The 5,778-nt window shown below is 38.1% G+C and overlaps 1 pseudogene; it reads left to right on the forward strand.

Annotated features, from left to right (window-relative positions):
• Window positions 1-972: 972 nt before the first annotated feature.
• Window positions 973-5,778, forward strand: part of LOC101662620 — a 6,304-nt pseudogene continuing 1,498 nt past the window's right edge.

Genomic DNA, 5,778 nt, shown 5'->3' on the forward strand with positions numbered 1-5,778 from the left:
GATCAATTATTCATTTCGGTGGAGAGCTGAAATGGTCTGGTGTTAGTAATTTTCAATTGGACAATCATATGGTTTATTGTGCTGGGAATGAAAAATTCAGTAGGAGTGACATTACATTTACCATCCATCTAAACCCCAAACATCTCAGCATCTATCTAGAAGTGCAGTGCTGTCTGTGATAATATCTATAACCGACAAGTAAGACCAGTTAGTAAAATAACTGTTCGAATGTACAAATCAGTAACTAAAAGCAATGATCAGGAAATAGAACAATTTACCAACTTATTTACTTTGAAATTGATAAGAAATGCAACCAAGAAGCATAGATACTTATTGGTGAAAATGTGAAAGTTGGTGATGAAGAGGAAGGATCGGTAGTTGGAAAATTGAGTCCTGCTGTTAGAAACAAAATTGGAGATCACATGACAAAATTTTGCAATATCAATGATTCCTTGATTGCAAAAACCCCTTTCCAATGACGCTAACTGGCAACTCTACATGTAGACCTTACCAGAGGAAATGCAGAGGAATCAAACTGACTACCTCCGTGGAAAGAGGCAAGGGAAAAGTTGAATATAATAAGCCCAGACAAGGCCAGGGGCCAAGTATGGGACAGACCACCAATTTGTTCTTCAACCAGAAGTTCAGGTTGAAGTTACAGAAATTAAAATAAGCACATGAGGATCAAAATATGAACTTGATTTTTTTGGAACTTTTTTTTAATCCCCTGTGAAATTGAGCGAATATCTCAAGGTCAGATTTTCCACACTGGACACTAATGACAAAAACCAGATGACTTATGGCATTACATCAAGAACATCATATACAAAGAAAGTAACAACAGGTCATAAGAAACACAGGAAAGAAAGAAAACATTAACATGCAAAATAAAAAAGAGACTCCGATACTTGCTTTTTAACACAGCAAAGCGCAAGTGACTGGCAGAAATGAAGTAAAAGAGTTGACGTGAAAATGACCAAGGGCCGCTCCACTGCTGGAGCAAGTAACGTAGCATCATGAAATGTGACAGAGCCCGGAGTTAGAGCCCAAAGGGAAGGACACATTCAGCGTATCACAAGCTCAAGCAATTGAAGAAAACACTCAAGGCTTGAGTTATAATATTGCAGTATTCTATTGGAAAAAAATATTCAATGACGGAGGAAGTATTAAAAGAAGATAGAATACACAGGGTCACTGTATCAAAAAGAATTGCTGGGCATTCAACCATTTCAAGAGCTATCATGTAATCAAGACTCTATGGTATTGAAGGAAGAAGTAAAGTGGCATTAGCGAAGAACTGAAGGCATTAATGAAAAATAAGGCTCCAGGAATTGATGGTAATTGGTAAATTGACATGTGTCAACAAGCTGATGTAGTGCTAGAGGCACTCAGTGGTTTGTGCCAAGAAATTTGGGAGACAGTTACTGAGTGGAAGAGATCCATCCTTGGATCCGTTCCAAAGAAAAGTGACCCAACAGAATGCTGACATTATCAAACAATATCATTAATATCACATGCAAGTAAAATTTAAATGGTTGCAGTAGTATATTGACAGGGAGCTGCCAGAAACTCAAGCCTAATTAAGAAGAAGGCGTGAAACCAGGGATGGCATTGCCAATTTCAGGTGGATCTTGGCTGGCAGCAGAGACTTTCAGAAAGGTGCTTACTTGTGTTTCTTTGAGTCTTCAATAGTCCACAAAGACAGTGCTCTACATCCTCCTGTGGTAAGTGGACGCTGGGATTTAAAAAGTTTATGAGAAGCAACTACCTGTCTTTAAGGTGCATCTACTTGTCTTTCTCTGTCTGGAGCAAAGAAGAGTGGAGAAAACAGTCAATCTGTCCAAAGGACTGATGGACCATGTGAACCTCAGCCGAGTTAGATTGTGCACGGCTATCAGTACTGGCCCCTCTGGGATGGATCACAGTAGAAGCTCCTGGGTAGAGTTAACAGCTAAATTCAAAAGAATAAAAAAGTTCCTTGGATTACTGGTCTGATATAGATTGGTGGAACCTCTGGGACCACAGCCCGCGGGCACACTTCAAGCGTGGAATGAGACTCTTCTCCTCGGTTCAACTGTCAGCCAATAACAGGCAGGTCCATACAGTGAACGACAATGCCAGGAAGACGCAATCCTTAGACCAGTCAGTCATATGAAATCAAAATATGTATTTCTGTCTTTCAGTATAGGAACCCAAGATTGATGAACCTAAGGACAGCAAGAAGAGTAGGGGTGTTGGGGGGGTGGTGGTGAAGTACAGTGGTAGTGGGGATGGAAGAGGGAGATGATGTCAAGGAGTCCAGGATGAAGAAGAATGTTGGGAAACGGATTGTGGCAGCAATTGTACACTTCTGTTTGATGTGACGGAATGATGGAATGATATATGTATTAACTCCCAATCAATAAAAATTAAAATCAATTAAAAAACCCAAATACCCCTCCCCCCCCCAAATACAACAACCCCCAAACAAACCAAAAACCTCAAGGGCAAGATTTGCCAAGACAAAGTCAGAGGTGAGGAAGGGGTAGAAAAGGACAGATGAAAAGGAGAAACAGGTGGGCTGTAATCAGTGTCACCAACCAAAATGTGTATGGACCGTAGAATGGAAACCAATGTGCTCTGTATGCTTTTACTCAAATCTCTCTCTCTCTCTCTCTCTCTCTCTCTCTCTCTTACAGACACAGCTCTCCTGAAGGCAATACATACAAAACAAGTTAAACAAATCGTATCATTTAACATAGCGATTCCTTTCTAGGAATATGTCCCCAAAGCAGCTTTCAGATTTAGCAATTTTGGGGTTATCAAAGTGTCACTAATAACAATAAAAATCAAAGCATCCTTAATCTCAATGGGTGGGTATTTGTTAAATGCAATGTAGTTGTTATAAAACTTAGAATATTTGATGAGAGGGAAAATGATGTGATGTTAAGTTCAATAATAGCTTGCACAACTATACTTAGTATAATACCAATTTTGTAAAAACACTATGTTTATGTACATAGAAAGAACACTGAACTATACAAAAAATGTTAGTAGTTAGTTAAAAAATTACATTTTAAAATGCTTCTACCTCCCCCCTATAAAATTGAGTTTAGTTTGTTATTTAGAAAAGCTGAATGTAGCTATTTATTTTCTAATATCTGCAGTAATGTGAGTGATTCATTTTGTGTGTATGGTGCAAGGACAGGAGGGAAATCAAAATAGTTACTTTTACAAATTTCTAAAGAGGTCAGATGATAGAAAAAAATCTTCAGTAAACTTTTACACATTTTGAGGACTATCAGTGAAACTTTGGTCAAGGATTTTTTTCATAGAAGTTCCCACTTAGTGTTTAAAATAAAGGTCACAGAGCATTCGTGTAGGCATTCGAACACGAGGCCCCTAGTGTTGCAGTGATTGACAAAGGTGTGTTACAATGAAAGCAAAGTGATAAACGGAATATTCTGTGATCTATTGCTGCTTTAATTCTGCTTCCTTAACCTTCTTCATTTATTCTGCTATATTTGTTTTTTTTTCTTTTAATGGGAGGTTATACAGTATACAATTCTGGCTTATTTTATGAATGCTTAATATTTTTGAAGTCACCTAATTCTAACTAGGCAGTAAATGCCCAATTAAACAATTGAGACATTGTTCTCTCAAACTTTTCTTGGGGGATTTTATATAGTAATTTTCTTCACAGACTTACTTGTGAAGAAAATGCTTACAAGTTTCATGAGGTGTGAAGCACTTTTCAAAATTTTAAAATAGCATCAGAATTTTGAAACCAGAATTATGTCAATTAATGTGTGTCCTTAATGTGCTGAATTTTATGGCACATCCATAAAAAATGTTGTCATACCCCCTTCCAGAAGGGTCGCGGGGAGGAGACGAGCCAGTCAAGGTGCAGTGTAGCAATGGTGAAACATACAACTTTCTTCTAGTTCCTAAATGCTTCCTCCCTCCCACTATCACGATCCCAATTCTACCTTACAAATCTGGCTAGACCAGAGGATGTACACTGGTACAGACAAGAACTAGAAACACAGGGAATCCAGGGTGGATGATCCCTTCAGGACCAGTAGTGAGAGTGGCAATACTGGGAGGGTGGCTGGAGGGTGTGGTAGAAACGGGGAACCAATTACAAGGATCTGCATATAACCTCCTCCCTCGGGGATGGACAACAGAAAAGTGGGTGAAGGGAAACTTCGGACAGTTTACAATAGGACAAAATAATAATAATTTATAAATTATCAAGGGTTCATGAGGGAGGGGGGAACGGGTGGGGGGGGGGAATGAGGAGCTGATATCAAGGGCTCAAGTAGAAAGCAGATGTTTTGAGAATGATGATGGCAACAAATGTACAAATGTGCTTGACACAATGGATGTATTCATGGATTGTGATAAGAGTCGTACGAGCCCCAAATAAAATGACTTAAAAAAATGTCATATAAATAGATGGATGTTCTTTCATGGATCACAACTGGAACCTGAGCAGAGGAAGAACAGAACCAAGACTTAACAAGTGATAAATCTTATTTAGACTGGTCTTTGACCTTCTAAAACACATAATTATCCTCTGATTCTTTAATATTTCCTCCCCTTACTACTAAGGCTTATGTTTTACCTCACTAATATTGTCATATCTATGTATGTTCATTTGCATAATTAAGATCGCTTGATTCAGGAATGCCAGGATGGATGACCCTTCAAAAAAAGAAAACAAAAAACAAAAATGTGAGTAATGATTCCCTGAGGGTCTAGGATGGGGGAGGGGAGTAGGAAGGCGGAGCTGATAGCAATGATGACTGTACAACCCCATTCGAGGGGAGTGAGTAACAGAATTGTAAGTGAATGGATATATTGGATGGGGTCAGATATGGCTATAAAAATATAATAATAATATATAACAATAAGGGTTCCTTAATAATAATACCTGACAATAACAATAAGGGGAAGGGTTAGGGAGGGGGGAGATAAAGGGACTGAGATCAAAGAGTTACAAAAATTATTCTCGATCCATTTGAATTATGGAATGTTATGACATTTGTAAGAGCTCCCAGTAAAATGATTAATTAAAAACATATTACAAATGCTACTGGGACAATTAAGTAAATTATTTCCTGTCCTGAGGTCTGGAACTCTGGCTTTAAACTCACATGGAGCCAAAAACTTTAAATGTCTTACTTATATGTGTGTTTTAAAAAATCCACGAATAATCCACAATTTTATTTTCCCAGTAAGTGCTTGTTCTGTGCTTTCTTAGTGAGCTGGGGTAATGGACTGAAAACTTTTTTCTTTTCTAAATATATATGAGATTTTGGCCACTAGCATATTTGACCACACTCTACTCTAATTAGGAGTCACCACAGGTGATGTGACTATTTACTAGAACTCAGGACACAAAAGACTTGAGTGCAGAGGAAATCGGACGTTCGTGATGGAGTGCATTTTGCAGCGAGTATTGGACCTGGCAAAACCCAATTACACTGAGTCATGGTTGCAGCATGTAATACAGCACTGCTCAAGCTGGTTCTAGCTTCCATCTTCTTCCATTAAAACACCACCTGAAATTGGAAGGATCACAAAGAAATGCATTCAAGAGAGCTATTTCGATGGAAAATGGTACCTTTAGCTGTGTCTTTTGGTACTTACTGCCTTACAGAATTCAGTAACAAGTTCTTTTTTCTTTTCTTTTTTTTTCTTACTTAGTTGTGTTTATGATTGTAACACGGCCTATAAACTAAAAAAAATAGGGAAATAACTAGTTTTCCTTATGTCATTTAGAACAGAAGAGTA

The sequence above is a fragment of the Echinops telfairi genome, unplaced genomic scaffold, assembly GCF_000313985.2.
Source record: "Echinops telfairi isolate 266 unplaced genomic scaffold, ASM31398v2 ScPeMD7_18;HRSCAF=68, whole genome shotgun sequence".
NCBI classification, from domain to species: Eukaryota; Metazoa; Chordata; class Mammalia; order Afrosoricida; family Tenrecidae; genus Echinops; species Echinops telfairi.